Raw genomic sequence first — 27,178 nt, 5'->3', positions numbered from 1 at the left:
GACGTTTTTTAAACAGGATGGTCTCTGATGTCCTCAGTAGCCTGCCCTTTCCTTCCTGTATGGTTTGTCCACCAATGAATAACATTTGGGCATTTGTGAGTAGGAGGAACCAAAGCCCATGAGTCTGTTTTTCAGTTCTGGCCCCTCTCCTTCTTGGGAGAAGCTGAAAAGCCCTGGACAGAACACGGAACTGCTCTTTTCTAAATGAATCTGTCCACTCATTTCAAAGCATGTGAGGTGGTAGTAAAGAGTTCCTTCTCTAAGGTCTTTCAATCCAGGGCTGCCTCCTGCAATAGTCCCACTCTTCTTGTTTTCATGCATGAGTCCTTGCCTCTTCTTATCAGAAAAACTCATTAATTTCAACTCAACTTCTCTGGGTCTCTATTTTAAGATGACATTGGCACAGAACCTGATTTGAGGACTTTCCAGTCTTTTCTCCTTCATAGATTGCATCTATTCCTACCAAATGGGGAAAAAAAATTCCTTATTTAAATGAATAACTGTAACTGTTATTCTAAAATGTTAATGCTTGGTGGCATGATCTTTTCACATGCCAGAGCTGTTGATGCTTGGATATGAAAGTATGTCAGGATGCAGCCCTTTCTGTTCAAAGGCTTCCTAAGCCAAAACAAACCGATTTTAAAATTATCAGGCCCATGGAGCTGTGGGTTAGAGTTACAAATGGGATCTAATTACAGAAAGAACTCTTAGAAAAGTGTGAGACATGAGACTCTTTAGGCATTGATGTGCATTAGTGATGAAGTACATCTTGTTTAACTGTTTGGATATTAGGTACCAATTACTTTTGTCAGAGGAGCATTCAAAGCAAAGAAATGATGAATAACCGAAATAGAAAATTAGGATGAGTCCGATTTCATCTTCCAGAGAATGAAAATAGCTTCAGTTTTATCTGGCATCTGTCAAAGTGCTAGTACCCACAAGGAAATTACTCTCAGAAAGTAACTTTTTGTGGCCATCTGCTTGTTGCTTCCAGAGAATCTAGTGTACTAGGATAGCACAGCTGCAGGCCTGTGGGCTCTGCAGGTGAAGTTATGGGCACTTGAACACAACTGCCCTCATCTGCAACACCTGCAACAGACCAATATATCCTTTCATGTATTTGTTCATCAATAAGAGACCAAATTCAAATGAGTGGCAGGCTATTAAGGAGTCCACATTACAATCCTTAGCTTGTGCCACCACCTTTCTTCCTTCCATAATCTCCCAAGCCCCCCACATGTTCCTTCCTTCTTTATTTGTGCACGTCTCCACATCTCCCTTTTGCTCTCAGTGCAACACACCCCAGTCCCCTTCACCTCTCCCTCTCCCTGCTGCAACCTCCTCAGGTTCTCACATGTTCCCTAACCCCCCACAGCAATTTTTCCCTAGTCCAACCTCCTTTCCCATCGCTAATCAAACAATGCCAACCTCTCAAGTAACCTAAGTGATTTCCTCTACAGCTGCAGTCCTCCTTCCCATCAGTATCTCCTACTTTGAGTTTCTCTGATGACAGGGATCATGCTCTTAGCCCACCTGGGAGCTGAGGGGTGCTGTGTGCCTCCCCACAGGGTGCCTGATCTCCTGGGGTGCATGTGCGCCTAGATGGGAGGGCTCAATGTTAGCACTAGGTGAGACTTGCACGGGCAGGTCTACCCTCCTCCCTGCTTCACGGGTAGGAGCACGCAGTGTGCACCCATAGAAAATGGAACATTTGGATTTGGATTTAAATCCCACAGATCTCAAGAAGCCTGTCTCGGAGACTCCATCCTGACACGTGTCTCCTAAACTGCTGTCTACCAAGTGTCCCTGATGGGTGACAGTGTCAAACCAAACACTGTGATTATATTACTTGCTTTTTTGAAAACAAGGGCTAGCTTATGAAGATAATTTTTTTTTTCAACAAACTTTCTTAATAAGAGCAGCATAAAAACATGTAAAGAAAAATTATTTTATTCCTCAGATACAGCTTTATCTCTGCTATCCTTCCCTTCCTCTCACATAATCTTCCACGTGGATTCCTTATTGCCATAGCAATGCCTCACAGCTAAATATTTCCCCTTCCTCCAAAGCTGTTTTTTTCACTCTTCACAATTTATCTCCAATGATCCTAAACCATAAGCTCTTCTTTTTATCTTCCTCTATGTCAAAAGATTTCTGGCAACAAAGCCACATTCCCAAGGATATTTTAGGCAATGTATTTCTTCATCCTCCAGCTATCTTTAATCAAATTACTGATGCAAATAACTGAGATAAATATGCTGGCTCTTTACTGGCAAAATAATCTAGAAAACTGTAAATAAGCAAATTAAATCTGTCCTATATATGGATGAGATATTCTCTCAGGATGTCTTAGAAAAGCAAAGGCATTTAGAAATATATCAAGATGATTCGGATGCCATATTAAGTGTGTGTATCCTTTATATCTCTTCAAATATACATTATATACACACACATATAATGATATGTATTTATATAATAGAATTTTGGAAGTGAAGAGCATGTTTCTGTGCATGTTCAAGGAATGCAGAGCATCATGTTCCAGGATTTTGGAATAGGCTTGTCTATGGGACAAATTAAACCAATTCACTCTTCTCTGTAGTTCTCCACATCTTTCTCTGAAGCATGCCATTTGGTCAAAATTGGGCAAAATAGAATCTGCAGTTTATAAATTATGGCAATTTTCATTTTCAAAGTGTGCATATCACTGCCAGCAGCATTGATATAAATTTCTCTGTTTAAAGTTGGGCTTCCATTTGGAAAGCTGATTTGTTTATTCCTTTTCCCAGATCCACCCCTTGTTGCCCCCTTTCTTTGTGGCAACCCAGTAAGGAGTAACCTCATTGCTTTATAGTATTATCAACTTCATCATGAAAAATTGAAGTTCAAAATTCAGCAGTCAAGGTTACTCTTAAGAATCATGGAACTGGCACAGATAAAACAAGAACGTTTTGTCCCACTCCTGAAGAAAACTGAACCTGGACTTTTCCTGAGATTCAGTAAAAATTACTTAATCTGACTTTCTTTTCTCTGATGCTGCTGAGTGTTTCATCAGGAACTGAATGCAAATAAAACAAAAAACATTTAATTACCTTGACAGAGACTAGTCTCATTATCCAGAATAAGGAGGCTATAATAAATTAGGCAGAGCTTGAGCAAAGTAAAAGAAACTTTTGAATCCTTTTAGAATAAACCTTCATGAATTGTTAGAAAAACAAAATTCACATTAATTTTTAAAATTATGTACGGAGTAGGGGAGGAATAACTATTTTTTTGTCTCTTTTAGCTCATAGATTGAAATAACCACATGGGAAGAAAACAAATTAAAAGGCTCCCTTTCTTTCAGTTTGTAATTGTCCTTGTAACTAAATGTCCTTGTAGCATCCATAAATGATTCTAAGACTGACTGAAGTTCTCAGTATGTTTAAGAACTATTGCTATCTGTAGTGTCCAAATGGTATTTTTCTATCAACTTGGCTATGGTGAGAAGAGAGGAATACAACACAGCTAACACCACAATCAATGGGGAGATGCCATGTGACACTGTTCAATGTGTTTTGAGTTGTATTGAAAGTTAGATTGCTAATCATAGCCAAATATTAATGCAGTTTCAAGTTGTTCTTGAGAAAGAGGATGGAAAAGAAGCAGCAGGTAAACAAATCTAATGATATAATGATCTGGAGATAACAACACACTGAGAATTTGAGAGTGTGCTTGGTAACAGACATGTCCTGGAATCCCTCAGTGATGTGACTCCCAGCATATCAACATGTCTCACCATGTCTCCACTTCTTTTGGTCTGAAGACCCCTGCCCTGGCAGAGTGTCCGCCCACATAATGTGGCTCCTTCACTGGAGCATGCTCCAACTGGCCAGTCTGGGGAAATGTCTATCGCCATAGTGGGATTCCTCTTGCAAGTATCTATGTCAAAGTAGGCATCATAGACTTCCTCAATGGAAAGAAAGATACTTATAGAGCGCTGTTCATCTAACCAGATGAACTGTACCCTAAAAAGCCTCTTCTTTATACTAATCATTCAGGAACCTGCAATGCCTTGTTCAGCTGTAAAGGTGTGCACACTGATGATGTAATGAGGGAAGATGAATGCCATCTGTTTTTCTTGTACAGCTTCTAGAACAGAGGACTATGGCCCATTGATGCAGTTTGAACAACTTTGGGTAAAAATAACATTGTGAATGGGGATAGGAGTTGTGATAAGAGTAAACTGCATTAAATTTGAAATTAATATATATTGAAAAAAATAATGAAAATTCCAATTTAACATTTAAACCAAATTCAGCATGTCCTCTCATGCTGGTCAGCCACAGTGAGAATACTTTTCTGTCCATGACAAATTAGATTTTTCTTCCTCAAAAACAAATTCCCCCTTCCTTAATCCACTTCTGCTCAGGCAAAGAAAGACCATGAAAATACATTACTTATATTTAAGGGAAATTAGCTCTCACACTATAATTAGTTGATATGTATTTGTTAATTTATTTTCAAATTTAGTAGACTTCCAAGAGTCAGTGAGTGCGTTGCTAAAATTCTTTTCTTAGCTTCAGTTTTCACTTTCTGATAAACAATATTTTTGCTTATTTAAGTAGAATCTCTCCAAAATTCAGTTAGTGTCCTGAATCTACCAGAGAGTATTAAATCAATAGGACTGCTCAAATACTTCAAGCACACAGTTCTTTGGTAAAACTGTCCTCTCCAGCAGGTGAAAATAATGCTCTTAGTCCTCATCCTCAAGAGGTGCCCAAGACTAGAAAACAAACTGCATGTCTCAGAGGGTGAAAAAAATACGTTAACACACAAAAATAAGCATCCCATTCTTATGAATACAAGTTATTTTCACAAAAAGAATGGTCATATAATTAATGACAACTATTTTCAACCAATATTCATTAATTTCAAAAATGAACTTCATGTTTGTGACCTACTCACATTCATCTGTTTTGAACCTCCTCAGAGACATGTTCTTCTAGGATAAATACTTTAAAAATTCAATTTAAAATATTGAATCATTTAATGAAAGTGAATTTTGAATGCAATATTTTACAGTATAGCTTGGAATTAGTAAAGAATTTGTTGTGAAAGCAATGCAACTCTCAATTAGAAACAATATGGGTGAATTATGTAACTAATCAATTTGGCATAAGTTTCAAATTCAGAAAGAAAATGTTTTGAAATTAATTGCCACTGATGTTCCAGACCAGGAAAAATAATTTCAAACCTGTAGACGTAAGAAATTTAAGGACAGGAGTAAAAATTTGATGAACTAATATGACAGGCTGAATTATTTACTCATATTTAGTTTCAGGAGTCTACAGTATATACGAAATAAATTCAGAAAATTTACTGATAAATATATTCTTGAAAACAAAATCAAATTACCTTCTACTTCCAACCTGCCTTAAAAGCAGCGCTACTAGCTTTTTGTATGCTTCCATTAATAACTGTTAGATGAACAGATTTCTGGACAATAGGCAAGAGCTTCATAATCTTCTGGCAGAACTGTACAAAAACCAGTACTGCTGTGGAAAAGAGACTGTGCATAAGAGAAGCTGCATCTTTATGCTTCTATTTAGTGAAAATTGTCATTGATGAAAATTATGATATGTAAATAATAGAGAGAAATTAAACACAGACATGACCAGTGCATGTCCCAGCTACTTAAGTTTGCATTAGAAATGCCATATCAAAACAAGAGACTCAGTGGTATGTAAAAACTGCATTAGTAGGATATTAGGACATCCGTACAAGATAATCTTTGAAAAAAGTTCTAAAAAGAAATAAATCACTGAGTGGGAATGAATAAGGATTCTGTACACCCTAAAATGCCATTTCAGTTAGCTATTCCACTGATATAAATGAAGTTACTTTGATTATAAGTATTATTCAAACATGTGTTTCCAAGCTAGAACAGGCCTTGTTTGATACTAAGCTTTAATAATAATGACAATGATGTCTTGAGTACTTGGCAGCTTTGCCAGTGCCTCATGATCTGATTGAATATGTCAGGGTAAAGGCTGTGAACATTTAGGGTTCATATCTTATTCACTCAGAAGTGGTTTCAGGTCACATTATAGGAAAGGATGTTGATATATTTTGCATGACAACTATGAATTTTAACCAAAAGACACATTAATAAAATAAAAAAGGTCTTTTCTCTCGGATCACAAAGGCAATTCTTTCCTCTTCCTTAGGTCCTTTCTTGCATTAGTTTTATGTTTGTACTGCTGTCTTCAAATGATACACGAGACCAGCAGCTGCTTATATTTCTTGGACTTTCCTTTGACTTTGACATGCTTCTGAAATGAATGTGACTTTCTTTTGCCATATCATGAAGCTTCAATTCCCATTTTGTCTAAATGCACTTCATAATAACCAAGAGAAAGGAAATGGGAAAGGATAAGCTGCCAGCTTTGTTCCCTGCAGTCAGTTATAGTAAAAGCCTGTGGAAATTTGTGACAAACTATGGTAAGCCACATGAGGCACTGGAAAATCATTTTCACCAAAGCTTGGCTAATTGTCCAAACAAAAATAAGTGATCAAAGATCGATAAAGAAAATATATTAGTGTCTATAGAGTTGTGGTTCATTAAGACTTAGAAAAAGACCATCTTCCTTCACAAGAAATTAATGGACAATATTAGCATTACCATCTTTGTTATTGTTGAAAAGTATGGATGCCTAAAAATTAGTATTAGAAACATGTCTCCATTAAGTGTAAGTTTCTGTGGCCACTTTCTATTCCAAACCAATTATGATCTTTCATCACCTTGTATAAAAGTCAGGCTTGTTAAAGCAAGAATGTTAAATAGTTAAAACTAGCAATATATAATTTTAGATAACTTCCCCAATGCTTTGATCTTAAATTGAATTCACTCTGCCATCAAGATGGCATCAGGTTTTAATGTTAAATGAGAGGGTTAGTGCTATCATAATTATCAAGTACAGTGGTCTAATTTTTTATGACTTACTGAATGCAAATGAGTGAAAAAACAGAGACTAGAATCACATGGGACAGTATTCATTATCCTCAAGTTGTTATGCTTTAAACTTTCCATTTGTGCCCTTTCATTAAAAATACTTGAACAGTTTACAAGTTTAAGAGAAAAAAAAAAAAAAAAAAAAGGGCAGAAAGTCACTGAAAAACAAAAGCTTTAATCAGGATATATTTTATGACCCAGTAGTTCCCATGGGTCTTTTAGATTTTGGAGGCTGTGAAGTGACATGTGTAAATGTCCCTCCCAGGGGAAGAGAAGCAAGCACTAATTGAGGTATTGACGGGTTTAAATGAAGCAGAAACACACTAAAAAACTCTGGCTACAACAAAAATGAGTATTGGTGAGCAGTGCATGCTGGGACATTAATGGTTTTCATTCACTGCTCATTCATGCAAGTAAGTATACTTTTAAGCATGGTGACTTGGGTCTATAACAGCTCAGTTCTGAGCAAAAAAGCCATGAAATACTATCTGCTGATGTATAAGAAAGAGCTCTGGTAGAACTAGTCCCATCTAGCCACCCAGACTGAATTATATTTTGATTGTCAAGATAGATGCAGATAGGCCAGTATCATCTGATACTCGGATGATGGGAACAGAACTCAAATATATTAAAATCGTCAAGATACAACTCTTTATATACTTATGTAGGCATTCTCTATATAAATACAATAGAAACAACATATAGCAATAAAATAATATAAATACATACACATTCTGCATATTAATACTAACAGAAAGGTGTTATGGCATTGTACGTATACACAAAAGCATTTCCTGTGTATCGAGGTAGAGCACATTCATAGAACCAGTCAGTGGCATTCATCTCAACCTAACTTCAGGTGGGTAAAAAACAGTCATCTGAGCCTTCAACTAGTCAAAATAGGACTTCTTCTGCAGCAGTCCTTGGAGGGAAATAAGACCTTCCAGAGGGCCATTCATCTTGCCTTAAAGATGACAAATGGCTTCTTATTGATGATAAAAGGACCTCAGGGTGAGCTGTTTTACAACCAACCTTTAGAAGTTGAGCTTGAAGTCAGGGAAATCCAGTGCTAAAGGTCTAATCTTAAAGTCTATATTCTCTTAACTAAGGAGATTTAGGATGTCAATAAATGCTACTAACTCAGGAAAGACAGGAAAGGAGATTCAACTGGGGAGAATAAGATCCTAATAAAAAGCTCTGAAGACACTTGTTTTAATTGCCATCAATATGGTTTCCACAACCAAAATTCGAATTTTGCCCTTTGTCACAGAGACCATCTGGGGATAGTTTGGGAATGGTCTGACCATCTATGAAGTATTAGCTCTGCTTGTTGCTGAAAACGAACAAACTTGCTTGCTAATCTGTTCTATCTTTTATGTTCCACTATGAGGTCTATTTTCTACTTTCTCTGATCAGTATGCCAGCAGTTTCTATGGGGAAAACAGATCTCTTAAGTTGTCAGTAAAAGGAGTAAATTTCCAGAAGAGTGGGGAACCATCTTTAAGGCTGCACAGTCTAGGAAAAGCTGATAGGTAATTTATGTGCTTAATTTTTTTTTTTTTTTTAATGGGAAGAGGGAATTACTAGTAAAGAAAAACAAAGGGGGCTTAGTTAAACACAGTATTTCTAAAGATATTCAGTATCTGTGAGTTACATTTACCCATAAATAAGCAGCAGCTCTTACAGCAGAAAATCATAAAGGAAAATTCTCACTTACTTTGATCAAATCTAAAATTAAGACACCCCTTGGGGATTTTTTTGTGCCTTTTACATTCATTGCTATCATGTCTTTGCAGTGTTTTATCAAATCAAAAGTCAAGGCCTTTGGAAGTATTACACTGGACAATTAATAAGGCTTCCAGAAAAAAGCAATGGCTGACAATTTGGCTCCAGGTCCCAAATGCCTAAAGGCAGAGGAAGGGGACCCTAATTTGAACCAGGGTTATAGTTATTTTGGCTTATTCAGAGAATCCAATATGCTCATCCAGCTGTGAGACACGTAACAGCTGAAAAGGAGATTTAAAACCAAATTTTACACAACCGTTCCTGTTGACAGTGTCCTGCTATATAACTGGGATCCTCATCTGTAAATGAGGTCAAGGATTGCATGTGTGTTTGTGCTTGCATGCGTGCATATTCACATGTGTGTGAGTAAGAGAGGGAGAAAAATAAAGAAATGTTTTCCATGGAGTCAAATAAGGAGAGTTATTTAATTATATGAAAAGGAAGATAAAACAACCCTCATTTTCTTCTTTCCCTGACCTTCAGCTGTCCTGTGGATTTCTCTTTTCAATACAGTCTTAAAAAAAATGTTTCTATTTCTCTGGAGACCATTTTTACCCCTCAGCCAAGGAAAGACATCATAAATACTAGTGTTTCGGGCAGAAGTAAATTATAGCCATCCATCTCATGAACAAAGCACATGGCATAGGGCTGCAGGTCACTTTCCTCCACAGTACCTTCCCACAGCATGAACATTATAAGGAGCTCAAAGGACCTGATTTATTTTTTTCCTTTAAATTGTATTTCAAAGGAATAGGAATTCCCGCTCCCTCTTCCATATACAGAACAAACACCCAAAAGCAGAGGCCAAAATGGCAGTGGTGATAATGTAAGCACGAGAAAGGTAAGAAGAAAATCATGCTTCTAAGCATGGTTTGACATATTGTATACAATGGATGTTGAATATGATAAATGAAGCAGCTAGTTACAGGGAAAATATTAAAAAACTTCCTCAATTTTTTTAACCACATTGTCAAATGTTTCTTTTTAAATCACATCCTTAAAACAGACATTCAAGATCTGTACCTACATTTAAACTTGCTACCTAAATTATGGAATTATCTTCATACAAGTGCTGATCTAGTGATTCTGGTTTTGTTTTTATTTTTTAAAATTATATTCCATTATAAAAGTAATAATCACAATGGAGTAGCGTGAGTTTATGCAGTATATAACTTATATGACCTTATTAGTCACACACACAGTGAGGTCTTGCGTTCATGTTTTATTGTGGTAGTCTTGCTCTTTGCATTTTAGAATTTCTTATAAGTTGTTAGGAAGCTTTTCAGAACCATCCCTCTTAGGACTTTGGACTGTAATTTTTTTGTCAGAGAACAGATGATTTATTCAACCCAAAACTTTTAATGAGAATGTGATCTCTGACAAAAAAAATAGCTCAGCATTTAATTACTGCTTGTTGTCATTTGAGCCTGGTCAGCAGCTAAATACCACACAGTCGCTCACCCACCCTCCCCCCACTTGGGAATGGGGAGGGAATCGGAGGGGCAAAGGGAGACTCACGGGTTGAGATAAAAACAGTTTAATAACAGTGACAGAATAATACACTGACAGCAGTATCAACAGTTAACGTACCATACAGCTGCTCACCACCCGCCAACTGACACCCGCCTGCTCCTGGCCGGCGATCCCGAACACAAAGGCCCCACAGCCACACTCCCAGAAGTGAGAGCCCCTCCCGGCCCACTCCTGCCTTTATATAGTGAGCGTAACGTCACATGACATGGAATATCGGCCAATCCGGGCCCAGCCCTCCAGCTGTGCTCCCCCCACCCCCACACACAGGCAAGGGCTCTCGGGCCTGGAGAAGCCTCTAGAACCTCAGTCTGCTGCAGCACTCCTCCAGCTACCAAAACGAACATGAACTCTATTCCAGCCCAAACCAGGACACTGGTCAAAAGATGAGAAAAAGAGACTACACACATATGGGGTAAGCAATATAGCCAATGATCACTGCCTATTTGGGGACACAACCTTGAACTTAAATACCTCAGCCTCTCCCTCCCCATTTTCTGTTTTTCTAGCACGACAGACATTTCACTATATATGCAGTCTTGGGTAAGATCAAAACCACAAAGTAAAATAAGACAGAGTAAAACTATTAGTTCATTATCTTCAATTAATTAAATTAATATTTTATTTTATTTGCAAATATAAAATTTCCTATAACAGAGACTGAGAAATACTCATTCCACTATAGCTTATATCTTGGCTGTGAGGATATCAAGATGTAAGAATTGCCAAACAAGGCTTTGAAATTAACTTCTCTGCAGACACAGGACATCTAATTACTGTTTCTTGGGATATCCTCTCACTTCTTATGACTACTAAAGGATTTGTTGGTCCCTGGTTATAGTGCAGCACTGCCCAGTAGACTGAGTGGGTGGCTTAGGTTTGGAGAGGAGTGATCAGGGCTTTCATGCTCCCAGCTGTGAAAATAAGATGCCCTATGTTTCCTTGGCTCCAAAACAGATAATCTGAAAATAGTGAAGATACTGGCTAAAATGAGGATTTCAGAATTTCCAAGCCTTCTATGATGAAGCTGAGGACCCTGAGTGTACCTGTGGTTTGACAACATGGGTGGGATCAAGTTCTGAGCTCCTCAGATCCTGGCTCAGCTTTTACTACCATCTTCCTGAGTCATCTGCAAAGATTTGTAGATAGCCATGTCTGGTCTGGTCCCTCAGAGTGTGGTTCCTGGGCAATAATCTGTGAAATCTACTGGTGAGGAGCCAATATCTGAATACTTCTAAGCATTTCTTTTCAACTGCTGTCTCCGAAAAAATCTAACATTTTATTTTTCTGTCCACAAAAACATTGGGAATTATACAGATAGATAAAATAATAATTTTCAGCAAGCTGTCATTCATAACTATAATTTTCCTATGACATAAAACTCTTCTGTTTATTTTATTAATAAATAAATGCAAGAGCCATCGGCTGCTGTGCAAACTTCTCTTCTTGTTAATCTGTCTCTGTTGTGAAACTGGACTTAGAGCACCAAGCACTTTTTAGACAGTAATACAACTTCATTCACCATAAACTGGACAGATTTCAAATGTTATCTAAAAGGCAAAAGACACTGCTTTCCATTATCATCTTCACAGGCTCTTCAATTCCTTGCATGACCTGACTAATTAGACACATGGCCAATCACTTAACCAATTAGGTTTTGGGGTTTTTTTTCTTTTCTTTTTTTTTTTTTTTTTTTAATTGTAGAAACCCTCTATTAAGCAATAGTTAGAGTTACTTATTTTATTAGTACGATATAAGCACAGAAATGGTACAGTTTGTTTTAAAACTCAGTACTGCCTCTTCACCAATTCCAGGAGCTTTCACCAAATGAGATGTCCTAGTTAGAGATGATATAAAACACTGAAAGGAAGAGAAGAAAAAATGTATTTTACAGTTCTGAACTTGTAAAAGAAAAATCAGACCAACATGCTTACAAAAATCTTCAAAATGAAAATTCTGACAGGAAAGGAAAAAATGACAAAAATTTACAAAACCTCTCAAAACTTAATATTTTTTTTTTCAGCCAAACAATATTAGTACAATTGCTGAAATTCATGAAGCTGAAATCACTTTAAGGGATATGGATTTCCTGATGGTTATCTGGGAATACATTACTGACTCTTTAGTTCTATGAGGAACTGAAACAGTCATTTTGCCAAGTAAAATACAATGCACAAGCTTGCACTATTATCAAATCAGAGATAAAAAATCTTATTTACTATGAAGTAAAGTTATCACTAATTTTTAGTCAGCAGCTGGTCAGATTCTTGTTTAATGAATTTCCCCACGGATGAATGCTTCTATGTTTCTTGCTAAAAACAGACTGCAAGATTGATGGGTAGGACACAGTCTAGTGCTGTATACCCATGCTACTTCTCTTCTGCAAAAAACAACTCAAACCCAGCTTTTTTTTTGGTAGCTGCTTGTAATGAAAGATTTATCATATTACCTAAGATCCTGTGAAACACACTCTGAGATTTTATCTTGAGAAGCTCTTTCACTTCTGCTCTCTGTTAACTGATGGAAAATCTGACTGTTCTTTGAAATTTGTCATGAAAAAAACATTCTTAAAGAAGTGCTACACATTTATCACTGAGAATTCACAGTTGTAAGATGATGAAAAATGACATGACTTTTTAACTTTCCTTACTAGTAAGATAAATTAAAGTAATAACAATATAAGCATAATGCCAAACTAATAACTGAATATGAATGTTCTAGAAAGGTAGGTGCTGCCACTGTCAAAGCAGCTGCAACTACAACTCTAAACTGGTACAAAACCACCAGATTCCCACATCATCTCAACTACTGATGCAAGGATAAGGGTAATACAAGCAAATAGCTTCTACACCCCAAATTATTTTCTTTCCCTTCTTTTTACCTCTAGTAAGTGGGTCATTGATTACATTGTACACCTTCAGGATATCTTGTGGACAACAGGTTTTTTCCCTCAGTTCCTGGCAACCAGGCTGCTTCGTCCAAGTGTCTAGATCCAGCAATTGTGTCAAAGAGTTTTTTCTATCTTCCATTAGTACTGAATCCTGCAACTTGAATGACTGAAGTCTATTCTGAAGACAAAGCATTCAGACTACTGGTGACAGACTTTAAAACTATGTAAGAATTAAAATATACACAGAACAGAAAGAAACTTATTTTAAATGGTAAATTCAAGCACCCAAAATTTCAATAAAGAAAATAACTGAAACTTCCAACCAGTCTCCTATTTTTGTTGTGATCGTGTTTGATGATAAATTCTTTAATTACAGAAACATTCTTTTCCCACAAGATAAGGTCTCCTTTAGTACAGGGGATACACAATGCTCAGGGTTATGCAGTTAGTGAACGATGCTACTTTTCCTATTTCTGCCTTATTTTTGATCATACACTTGGTTAGAAAATAACAAATGAAATGAAGCAAGAAAGGCGTCTGGTCTTTTGACTAGGCTTGCTGAATGCTGCACATGATACTTTAATTTTACTCTATTATCTATGACAAAATTAAGGTTTCCTAGAAGGTTACTTCCCTCTTTGACAGATGTTATGTTCCTTCCTTAATTTCTATGTGTTCAAGTTTCTTTACAAAAATGCTGAACATCCCTGAAAGCAATTGAAGCCTTCCTAAAAATACGCCCTGATTATCTAGACAGTGAGTTATTTCAACAGAGGACGCGCATATGTTTGCTGTCTTTTGAGGTAGCTACACAACTAGTAAAAAAAAGATTCAAACTCATATTTCACAAAGGTTTTCCAAGGATAAGTTGGAAACTTCCTAAAGTTGTGTGGTTCCTGAAATGGTTCTGTATTTATGTTGTGTACTTGACTCAGATGTTCTGTATGAGTGGCATCAACCAAACGACAGAGTGCCCAGAAAAAGTCTTACAAAGAACAGCTCATTAAGAAGTTGAACTCTAGTGAACTAAGAAAAAAACCCACAAATTCAATCATATCTGCAGCACTGAAGAAAGGAAAAGCTTTCTCAGCCCCATGTCAGTTAAATACATTTTTAATATTGCTGCTAACAAATAATAATCCTTTATTTTTTTTCCAAAATCTTGCAAAGTTGCTGGCAGCTCCAGTAACTCTTCCAGTTCCTATTATCAGCTCTGCCAGTGTCTCATAAATCTCAGTAGTCCCTTACACCTCTCTCTCCAGAGTTTACGTCCCTTGCCTCAGATTTTGCCAGAATAGATCCCTGTAATGTCACACAGTTTTTTTTCCCCCGCCTAAGTCTACCCTCCTGTCTGAGAAGGCCCCTGTTGTGTTTTTTAATTAGATGGTGTCCTTTGCAGAGAATGGGACTTTGAGGCAAAGAGGTGAAAAAAGGGTCACTGATAATTTATTGCATGTATCAGGGCTGAGCTAGCTGGTAACTGCAAAATTGTAAACCTCAATAATTAGTTTTGTAAGGAACATTGGAAGATTTGATACTCCAATTCAGATAAAAACAGAAGGGAATCTGAATCATTATCTTAATTTTATTGAAACCTCTCAGGAAGTGTAAAAACAGGTCATCTGTCAAGAATTCCCATGTCATTATTACTAGTAAGGAAAGATATAATTCAAGACCAGTCTCTGAGGTGTTTTTCTTTTTCTTTTTTGGGATCACCTAGAACCGTAAAGTACAAAAATATAAACTAAGGTGTTGCTTTACAGACTAGTTTTTCAACTTTAAATTTTCTAAAATATTTGCATGTCAGTTATCTTGGACTTGCTTCAGGGATACTGGTTGGCTCGTATGTATTTTTCATATAAAGTAGCATCAGCATCAGCAACACACACTTTCTGAAATTCAATGGTTAGGGAAAGATGATGGAGGAATAAAGTTTGGGTAGCTCCCTTCAACTGAATTTTTATTGTTTCTGACAGCTAATTACTGTGTCACTAAAGCAGTATTATTGTTATCATCAGAGCATCTAAAGACACAGTCTTGTGAATTAAAAAAAGCACAGCTCTGGAAGATTATGATGTTGACAGCTCTTCTAGGGAGCTGTTTGTCAGCAGGTCCCACATAACCCTACGGAGGAGGCAGCATTAGAGGAGGAAAGCTCCTGGCAGCCCTGTAACAAGCAGCCTTTGCAGCCCCAGGGGGGAAACCATTCAGCCTTTTTGTGCCTGGTGAACCCATGGCTCTTGGCAATTTTGCACAGCTTACTTCCAGAAGGAGAATAATCACATTTCTCAGTTCAGTAAAAGAAAAACAGGAAAACTGAAAATATATAGCTCAGTTAATTGTCACTTTCATAGTTCAGAAAGAAAACTTTAAAAGAACGTAACACTGCCAAAATCCATAGACAACAAAAAGAAGTTCAGTCTTTCATATTGAACTGGGCTGTGCAGTAGCAAAGCCAGGAAGGGTTTAGTAGTTAAGTGCTGTGGGACATGGGCTGGCCCTGCTGCCTTGGGGAACGGGGCAGCTCCGTTCCTGCGACTGTCAACAGCAAAACCCATGTGCCGACCATGGGCTTGGAATGGTTGCTGTGTCACAGCAGGGGTGTTGGTGAGATCGCTCACACTTCTAGAGCTTGATAGGCTCCATGGTCCTGTAGAAGTCCAGAGGAGCTTTGTCATTGACTTTTGCTTGACCAGGTTTTCATTTGCTAAAATAAGAGTTACACTGGCAACTCTCCTACAATCTTACTATCCAGTCTTCATACAAGCTAAAAGGGAGGTGCTAAAAGAGAAATTGTAGAGTAGTAAACAAACAAACAAACAAACAAACAAACAAACAAAAAAAAAAACCCAAACCAAAACAAAAAACCTCACAAACAAACAAAAAAGGCAAAAACCAAACAAACCTACTTTCTGTTTATGTTTAATAAAAACAAGAGAAAAATCTCCCAAGGTCCTTAATATTTCCTAGTGCTATGCATATTCACAATTCATGACTAATGCACTTTAATTCAATCACAGGGTATCCTTTAAACAGTTCAGTGCTGCATTATGTGCTGCACTTGAGATGTTCAAGATCTTAATTGTTTGTTCTCTTCAGTATCCCTCACCCAAGAAGCTAATGAAAAATTCAGTCATGATGGTAATGTTTATGACAGACATAGATGTGACACATGATAATTTCACAATCATTTCAAGACACCATGTGGTTTCTTTTGACATTTTGTGACAGGCTGTGTTATCAAGCACAATTGTTTGCACAGGAAATAACTGTAACATGTGGTCCTTGGGACATTATGTTATCTCCTGATAATGATGTCATTATCATGTGTATACTATAATTAATGACTACAAGAGTGATTCATTTGAGTAAGGCTTATGAATCCATTTCATCTAAAAAGGGAAAGAAAACCTATAATCATTTGGGCTCAGATCCTGAAAGCTACTTACTTGCAACATGCTGCAGCTACACTGGGTGACCCATTAATTGAGGCATATTAACTAAGAAGAATTTATTTCTCAGTTATATTACAGAAGCTTGGATTAGAATCATTATCATAATGATTGTTCTCATAGAGATCAATGGGAGAAACAGGAACCTAGCAGTGCTCCAAAACTCTTTGTCACCCTATCTCCTTCCAACGGTAGCCAGGAAACAATTATAGTTCATCAGTCTGCATAGCTAACATAATGAAGCTGAAGACATGTAGATAGCAAACCCACTGCAGTTTAATGCCATCCCCCCATTCTCCTGTAAGCCATAAGACAAAACACACTTCTTACATCCTTGTCTACGTGTCACATAGAAAGCAAACTGTCTTAAAGGTTGTTCAGACAGAAGCTTTCTGATATAATCTTAATAGTTTATATCCCTTGCTGTTATAATGGGATCTCTTGACCAGGTAAAATATAATCTATTTTTTCCATCATATTTTTGCCAATATATTTGACAGTTCCATGTCTTGATGTTAGCGATACCATGGTTTTAGCATAATGTCTGTTGTTCTTTCACTACAAACTCAATTTTGCTTTTCACTGCTTATAGCTACCTAAAAAAAGGGACATATTTAGACCCTCAGAATTTGTTTTCAAGCCTGATAATTCACTCTTCTCCCTTAAGGCTAGCAAAATCCGAGAGAGTTTTTTGTTTTATTTGGATTTTCAGAAGGCTGTGTTTGGGCACACAAAATATTTTCACAGAGATATTTCCATACAGAAACTGGCACGCAAAAATAACTGGGAGTGAATGAAATTTCCAACCTGCCACAGATACAGTCCTCAGGAAAACTGCCTATGATGTGTCTAAAGAGATTAGAATGAGACTGGATCCCTGTGATGATGTTTGAAACTAGTCTGCTCGCAGAAGCTACAACCAATGAAGGCTGGATCATGCTGAATCCGCCAGATAGATTAAAACAGGACAGGAGGGAGCCAGGGAACCATGAGGAGACCTGCTCCAGCCAGCAACCCCCAAAGCACAAATTTTGAACAGTATTCAAAGATGCATGAAGAACTAGGCTTTTCCAGAATAGGGGTGGTGGGATATGTCCCTGCAAAACAAAATCAACAAACTGGGTTTTTTTGAGAGATACCACTGCCTTCTGTTGGTTCCTTCTCTCTTCTTGTGGCACTGGAGGAGAGCAGTTTGGGAGGCCCAAGCACACCTCTCCTGTCCAACTGCTTCATAACTATACAAGGTCAGTCTCTTTGACTTTTCTGTTGCCTCTTACATATTGTTTCTATAGAGTAAGAGTACAGATTTTATGAATATGTTGCATAAATAACAGTTTATATGCATCATTAACTTTGCTCTGAGGCTTGAAACACTATATATGTACGTATGTAGTAGCCCTTCTTACTCTGTAACTCCAGAATAATCATCACTGTATCTATTTCAATGTGCACCATAATTTTTCTAGTTAAAGTGAATAAAAAAACAACATGTATTTTCATGATTTAAACTACAAAATACTAAAAAAGTCAATAAATGCAAAAATCAGAATTTTTGGAACAGTTAATTAGAGCACTATTAACACCAGCTGACATGAGGAACATAATAAAGAAGTTAACATTCAGAGGACATTCTCTCTACCTCATATAGATGTTGTATCTGTATTTGTACATGCATGTTCCATACCTGTACTGTTGTCTTTCAAAAATGTTGTTGTGATTGTACTAAAAATAAGCAAAGTACAATTGTTCCTCCTAAACAAAGCTTCTGAATCAGAACCAAGTATGCTTTTCGATCCATGTAAATCATAAGAATTGGAAAGTTCTCAGTCTTGACCTACAGGAATCTTATGAGTCAAAGTCTACAATTCACACATTATTCAGTTAACTTTTTAATTGCGGTATTTTTTGTAATTATTGATTATAACATCCTTTATAACAATACATTAAAAGAAAATGCTTCCAAAAGGAGAAATAAATTCTATATATCCATACAAAACTAGCAGAGCTATAGAAGCAATCAAAGAATATATATTAAGTATTTCTATTGTAAATAGATCACTGGCTTAACTCTGGAAAAGCAAAACCAAATGAAAAATTTTCACATAGTCAAAGACAGAATTTACTGTAAATTTATAACCCTGACTTGACTTGTCAGTTTGAGGCAAACATGCTGATAAAAGATTATTTCCAGCAGATAAGATCGATAACTTTTCAATGTTATGCAGATTGGCTTGGCATTTAATGCTGCACAAAATTTAGCTGGAAAACATATTTTTCCTAAAAATACTCAATGGAAACAATATGTCAAGTGGTGCTATGAAGTTATTTTTGTATTCATTATTCATATTTGTGTATGTGCATGCATATATATGTATATGCACAGAGAGAATGTACGCATATATATGACTACAAGAGACACCCAGATTTAAAAATGTGTTCATCCTTACATTTTGACAAGTGACATTGGCTTTTTCCATACGAACTCCTTTGTGGATTTACAAACATGGATTTTTTTTTCTCCCCTTGCCTCTACAGGGACATAAAAGTGGGTTTTGGGAGGGGGAGGGAAGGGAGGGGAGAGGAGAGGAAAAATGAATAATAAAAGACATTTAAAGGACATTTTTGCTGGGAAAGCATCACATGGTAAACACGGGGCATGCCAGACTTAACATTACATTACATGACTTGTAAAAGGCTCTGAAAAGTCCTCACTCTCACTTAGTATCTTGCTGAAACATACAATGATGCAAATTAAATGGATACAGTCTATATATATCTTAAACTTCTTTAGAGTAAAAGAATTAAAGAAGCAATCCCATCCAGATCATTATCTCGACAATCACAAATACATCTGCCTAGGTATCCACTGTTACTTGAGGGAAACCCCCCACTAGCTTTTTGGGGAGAGACAGAAAAGAGCACAGGTCCCCCCTGACTTTAACCAGTTAGATGGTTTATAGCACTTCATATGGTATGACTCTCCCTCTTCCCTTCTCTGGGCATGAAAGCATGGAAGTAAGTTACCCTGGTGTAAGAGTATAACTCCTCAAGGTTGCTCACATTTCAGCATATATGTAACATTTCCTGGGTTACCTTACACCACACTGCATGAGAAACAGGCTAATGCTCTGGTAAGTCAAGCTGTCGTGGCATAAGCAAGCTGGAAGTACATGTTATATCCCCTAAAAGTACGCTAACTCCTGTGTGTTCCAGGCAAAAGTATCCCTGGATGGCACCAAGTTATATCCCTGGTGCTTTGAAGTTCCTATATTTCACACATACAGCTTGTTCATTCAAATGCAGGAGCTGAAGTGAAATTCGTTTTAGATTTATGTTCTGGGTTTCACCTATCCTTTCATGTGTCTCCTGCTTTTGACAGTAATTTTAACTAAGATGCAAAAAGCCAACTCTTGCTCCAGAAAAAGTGTCCATGTGAGAGATTTATAGTAGTACAGCTAAGTAACGCCCACTGGATTGTACATTTGAGCCCCATCTTCCAGAAGGGAGGCTGATTTGTTCTGCTACTGCACATTAACAGGTGAAATAACTAGATAGCAATGGTTAAAAGCAGGTCACAGACAAGGAAGAAGCTCTAGACATCCTAGCCAAGCTAAATAGTGGGTAGTGCCAGCCTTAATCCTTCTGGCCAGGTTGTTCTCTCTTTTCTCAGTTTTTTAATACCTCTTTAAGTGTTTTGGGAGGTCTACCTGTTTCACACAGAAAGGCTTAAGACCAAGAAGGGAGAGTGTTAGCACCTCTGTGCAATGAGATATTCTGCTGGGAATGCCGAAACAAAGAAGATCCACAAAGGAAAGCCATCAAAATGCAGAAGTCCTCATTCACATTTGTCTCTCCTCTGGCGAGTTCCCTGAAATACGTCTGGGAACAGACAAAGATGCTACATGCAACAGCAAAATTCCTGCAGGCACCCAGGATTGTTATGCACTCCTGTAATGGTCTTCCTCGCCATTTAGGTGCATGTCCATTTTCCTTAAAAGCTAGGCACTTCATTTAAGTATTATTTAAATCTTAGAGATGGGCATTTAGCAAATGTTAATTGGATTTTCAACAACAATATGCAACCACTTATGAAAAGTCTGTTCTTCCTTATTTCAGCTTGGCAAGTCACCACTTAAAAATCTGATAGCAGGAGATTTTCCTTGCTGAAAGTGAGTTTATGGCTCTAAGTGCATGGCAAAAAGACAACTTGTACCAGTTGTAAATGCAACAGTTATGTTGCAATGCAAAGTAAGACAAAAATAGCAGAGCACTGCCTTCTTATGGAGCACTTACAGTAACAGGCACTCATTTTAAAAGCCAATTTTGAGATAAGACCACAGAAGTGAAATCCTGTTGCACTATTGTGTATGTACATGTGTGCAATTATCAAAATCAATTACTAGTAATTAAAAGTCAGGAAAAAGTAACCCTCTGACAGATACTCTTTCTACTGCTCTGAAGATTTGCAATAAAGTGTACTTATATAATAGCTATGTTGAGGTATTCTTTTTTGTCCTTTTCTCCCTCATTCTGTGGTCACAGGTTGGTATCATCTAACTTTCAGCAAAGACATTTGGTCTTTTGTGAGGAAAGAGATGGAAGTAAGAGAACAGTATTTTTCAGCAGGTACTTATCTCTCAACATGTAGTAAAAAAATGTTCTTGTTAGGTCACTGATGATATGAATTAGGCGTTTATTTTAACTAATACAAGAAAAGTTCAGAGTGAGGAAACAGAACTGAGAGAAATTGTGGTACTGACTGAAATCCAGGCTACTGGCATCAATTGCTGCTTTACTATTCACTTCCAAAGAATTACAACATTTTCTGGAGCTTGATTACATATACTTGCAGAGCATGGCATACAACATAAATGTACAGTCTTTTTCTTACAAGTTTAAGCCAAATTTTAAAACAACAATAAAACCACAAACCCAAACCAACTCTCAGCAACATATGTTTAAATTCCTAAAGAGCCATCTGCTCTGCTAAGAATTCTTCAGCATCTCACTGATTATGTGAAAGACAATTGTATACATACAAGATTTATAAATCAGGTTCTGTTTTAAGAATGAAGAAATGGCCTTAAGAACATAATATTTAGGATGCATTTTTTGGAAAATGTATCTTTAGGGATGTATTTTAATGCAAAAAAAAAATCACGGGAATGTCACAGAGAATTGTGTTTAATGACAACAGGATTCCCATCATAGCTCTAAACTTCTTTTCTCCTAAAAAAAAATAGATATGTAATTGTTTTTTTTGCTGGAGAGATTTGAAATCAGTCTGATCAGCCAAAGATCAATCATTTCATCTGTCTCTCAGAAAGCTGCATTACAACTAAGTAAACAGCATAAGAAGTACCTTCAGGAAAACCTCATACTATCTGACCACACCTGGATGGGTTTTGTTCCTTTCTGCATTCTTTCTTTTAGGTGTGCATCAAACAACGCGTTTAAGTGAGTGCCCACATGTTCATGCACATGAGCACACAGAGGTATTGGTAACTGAGGTCCTTAACTTACACAGATCAAACAGTGAAAGAGGCTGGACTTTTACAGCATAAGGGCATCACATGACATTTTGCAAAATGAAGCACAGCAACATTCAGCAGAGGAAGTTTCAGTCATAAAAGCAAGGATTTAAACAACATCTTTGTCAATCCCTACCCACACTAGGCCGCTCTCTCAGTCACCTGAGAACACACCAGCTTGCACTAGGGAATGTGCCAGGCTGCAGACTCACATCTACCACAACTAAAACAATGTCATGATAGCAATCGCGTGGACCTACTTGTGCTTGCACAGACAGCTCTGTTCTAACGGTTTGACAAATGCACACAGTGGGCAACTTTCATAAACATCTAAATTCTTAATGGATACCATTGCTTACACTTTTGCAAAGTCAGCAGGAACGCTTGCACATTTCTAAACAAGATAACAATTTTAATGTAAAACACTGTTTCATAAGTCAAGAACCGGAGTTGGTACTATAGCATTTATTCTCTCCTTGAAGCATTATTTCTCTTTTCTGAATTTGGTCATGTATTCACCTACATTCATACAGTTACACGACACTGCTTTCCCAGGGGCTGCCAGGAGTTTGCCAGGTGGAAGCTAAGCTCTGAATAAACGATGACAGAGAAGGTAAAATTAACCTCATAAAGATGTACATACTGCCCGGACAACACAATTCCTACATGATCAAATATCTTAATTTAGTATGGAAAAGAAAACAAAAAGTGAATGTAAGACTAATTATTCTGTGGCCTGATGGAGACAGTTAGAAAAAAAAAAAAAGGATTGGGTTAGATTAATCATAAGTAATTAGGCCAACAGTAAGAGCTCATTCTTTCATTATCTCCTGGTTTGATAGACAAAATCGATTCATTCCTTTACCCTGCAGGATCCTAATAAGATTTATCTAAAAATGGAGCCATGCTTCTTTAGTTATCTATACCATGAAAACACTCAGAAATCAATTGTTGTGGCCATAAGTGGACATTTCCTTTTTTTCCCCAAGAAACATAAAAGTGACATGTTAAGGTATGTTCAAACATCACATACCAAACAAATATCTGAATGAACAACGTGGATGGGAGCTCACAAACTGATGCAGATGATGAATCCTAATGGTTAGAAATGCAATCTAGACTGAAGGAAACCTGTTTCCCACAAAGCAAATACATCTAGATTGCTGAAAGAAAATCTGCATTTGCAATCCTTTCTTCTGATTATACCTGACATGCACAGCAGGAAGGGGTATAGGAAGCAATGCCTCAAATTCTCCTGTACACAGCATCTTCAGCTTGTAGACAGCTCTTCTTCCCACCTTGCATTTTCTGTTCTTTTTGTATGCATCCCAGATGTAAATATAATTTTTGGTTTTATGTTGATTATCACAGAATCTATACACAGTATTTATACTGAGTACCATCGCAGAATTTTCACAGAGGGATATGAACAAAGATACCGTGCAATTCTTTAAAAATTATTCTGAAGAGAAAAAGAAAGTACTACAAAAAATGACACTTTCTTTATATTTGAAGGCAAAATTGCTCACTTTGAAAAAAGCTTAAAATTGTACCGATGGAAGCAGTTGTAAAAGATTGTCTCTGGCTAATAGTGACATTTGATATTATATTTAAAAAGAAATAAATTCTTCTATAAAGCATAAAATATTTGCATATAAAGTACCTTTTTTACATTTTTCTTTTACTACAGGAGAATTATACAGAAAAATGTAACTGATTTAGCATCAGTGTCACTTGATACTGAAATGTAGTTTATGTCCTACATATTTTTCAAGATATTGTGGAATATATTTTTTTTATTATAACTCATTTTCTCTTTATTTCCTTTTTAATGCAAAATCTAGGTTTTTATATCAAATTAAACATAGGGAAAAACAATCAGCCATAATAAGAAAAAATAAATAAAATGAAAAATTATAAAGAATCATCATGCAGGTCCTATAACAGCATTCAATAATAAAAACCAGTGAATAACCTTTTGAAACATAGGTCTTGTGCTGAAAACAACTGTGATTAGGTCATTCCAAATGCAGAACAGCTGATATGTAAGAAGAAATATTGTAATTTAAGACTCTGTCCACTATTTTTGCTGTTCAGGTGGCCTTCTGCAAATCTTAAACTTGTACGAGAATAATAATGGGGAGCTCTGAAGTGGATAGATAGAATAATGAATGTGGGATGGAAAGGGATTTTAGGAAAAGGAGGAAGTGACGGCAGAGATGTGAGGTTTGCAGAATGATGACACTGATGAAGAGAAAGAAGCACCAGTGGGTGTGAAGGGAAAATGATGTGAGATATGAGAATACTATCCTCTTTGAGCCTGAGGCTTTGTCTTTGTGGAACATGGTTACTTTGCAAATGAGATGTACCTTAAAGCTGGCATGGCTAAAGACAGAGAAAAGAGATGAGGGAAAAGGAAAAGGGAAAGGAAAAAGGAAAGGGAAAACCACAGTACTATAACAGCAAGCTTTTCTGAAGTGGAAATAGTCATGTGTAGTGCACATACCTGCTAAATTAATTCACATCCCACTACTGCTTTACAATACTCTCTTGATTTAAGTTCATTTAATCTTTGTTAGCAAGATGTAGGCCCAACTGTTGCTGACATTGCAAATATAAAAATAAGCAACAACGGATCATGCATGTACTTCCTCCACTAGAAGTCAACATTAAACCCAGCAAACACACTGCATACAGCCTCCACCCCACAAATGAAACTAATATATTCACAGAAGGATCTGTATTTTAAAATGTTACTCAGGAAAATTATTTGTCTTAATAAAACAGAAACATGAAAATCCAATGAATTATATACACTATAAGCATTAAATGCTCCTTAAGGTAAATATTAAAGAAAAAATAGTCTATGTACCTATATACATGCTGCATTTGAAATCAGTTTCACTCTAGATAAACCAGTAAACATCACTACTGAATTATGAGCATGGTTAGTGTTTAGTCATTGCTCCTCTCCACATGGATTACAGGAAAAAAAGAAGTAACCTATCAGAACACTGTCCTTATATTATTTGCAATGCCACTCTTTTGTGTAGCTGACTTTGAGATTTAGAACCACTTCATAATTTTAAGAAAACATCACAAAAAATTATTTTTAAAGAATTTTTTTAGTTTAAGAGTGGTGTGTTCTGATGAGAATTTCTGAGATAAATGTTCATATTTAATTACCATGTCTACTCATTTCTCTCCATATCTTCCAGTTGATGTGGTATCATATGATAGATGTCACCACAGCCTCTAAATGCCATCACATCCAGCACCAACCACTTAGTGCTCCACTGATGTGCTCCTGAATACAATGCTCTGAATGCGCCCCGCAAAGTTGTTCCATGCAAGGGAGCCAGCTGAGCTGCTGAGGGTTGGGCAGTGACTTGCACCCTTGTGTGGTCTCTGCCCACTCTCCTAAATGGAGCTTAGAGGTGGTGCAGAGCCCAGGGTGTGCACGGCAACAGAGTTAGGATCAGGGCATTCAACCTCTGCAGCCGGAGGTGGAAAGGAAGACCACAACGAATATTGGAGATTGGAGGATGTTCCATCTGTCCTATCAAACTAGGAGGAGGCAGAATGTTTACTAAACTAAACCTGGTAGGTGAGTAATGAGTAACTCCAAGATAACTAAGCCTGAAATTCTGATTGTCAGGTGCCCAATGCTTACTGGCATATATTTTTCTTAAAAGGTTATTGAGACATACTGTGTTCCAGAAGCGTATTCATTCACATTTCATGTGAAGGCAAGTCTAAATCTGAATAGTTATGTTTTAAACTCCCTTTCAAGAAAACAACTTTTCAAATTATCAGTAAGAATAATTTCCAGAATATTTCCTCCCAGATAAAAGCCTTTCAGGATTATCATTTATTATATTCTAGCACAGTAGGGTTTGCAGTATTGTGCCAAATATACTGAAATTTGTGAGCTTACTTTCTCAAAGAAGGTTGTTATGAATGGATTCTTTATCTAGCTTGTATCAATCACTGCAACACCACCATCTCAACCAAAGAAGGAGAGCAGAGCAGACATTATTTCAAGTCTTGTTTCAGCAGTGTTCAGAGACATAGGAGCTCTAATCCTTGATCTGAAATGATCTCTGTTGCTCAGAGTCTACTGACTGGAGCTGGCCAAACCTGGACATGGAGTTCATTGTAATCTGAAAGCCATGTAAAACCTTCTCTAATGGAACTAGTAATTTAACAGGACACAAGAGGTATTAAGATTGAGAAAGAAGGATATTCTGTTAAAATAAGTGTGGTTTGCTCTGTTTAAGTATTACTAATGTGTTCAGTAAAGGGAGAAACTAAAACAGCAGCTAGAGTACATACCTCGTGAATCCTATCCCTTACAAGGCTTTCTAAGAAAAGTGAAGATGTGAAGGTATTCAAAAGATTAAATTACCACAACTTCGTTAAACTGGTAATTTTTTTTTAGAAAAGCCTCAATATTCTATATCCAGCACCAAAATTTCAGTAGAAAACTTCTGAAAATAAGCCTCACTCATGCTTCTTTTGAATGTTACTATTTGGACAACATAAAGCTGAGAGACAACTATTCTGAAAAAAAAAAAAAACAAAAAACAAAAAACAAAAAAACCCAAACAATAAATATGATACTATTGATACAAACAGAAAAGATACAGCAGAACCTATGTGCACTTTCTAGCTAGCTAGTTGGAGAGAAATCTCTTTCACCTTCCTGCTAGAAACATTGCTGTGCAACCAGCCTTGAGAAAAAGAAAATGGGCTGCTATATTCTTTTTCTCCTTGCACCCAACTAGAAAAATACATATATATTTTTTTTTTTAAGAGAGAAGTCCCTACCTCCCTACCTCCCCTCTTTTCCTTAAATGAGAATATTGCAAAGATTTGCATAGAAAAGCACTTGACTATTTGTACTGCAGTACATCTGGCAATTATCTTACAAGAGAAAGCATTCATTTTAGCCAATTGCCACAGGCTTGGCATTACTGAGAGAAGGAGAAAGCATTTG

General features: G+C 36.9%; 1 protein-coding gene across 3 annotated transcripts in view; it reads right to left on the bottom strand.

Annotated features, from left to right (window-relative positions):
- The window catches only part of DSCAM (DS cell adhesion molecule), a 469,478-nt gene that overhangs the window by 112,255 nt on the left and 330,045 nt on the right, over positions 1–27,178 (bottom strand). The window lies entirely within an intron of this gene.

Source organism: Tyto alba, unplaced genomic scaffold (assembly GCF_018691265.1).
Source record: "Tyto alba isolate M040663 unplaced genomic scaffold, T.alba_DEE_v4.0 Super-Scaffold_14, whole genome shotgun sequence".
NCBI lineage: Eukaryota > Metazoa > Chordata > Aves > Strigiformes > Tytonidae > Tyto > Tyto alba.
The sequence above is the reverse complement of the archived record's forward strand: the minus strand, read 5'-3'. Positions and strand labels throughout refer to the sequence as shown.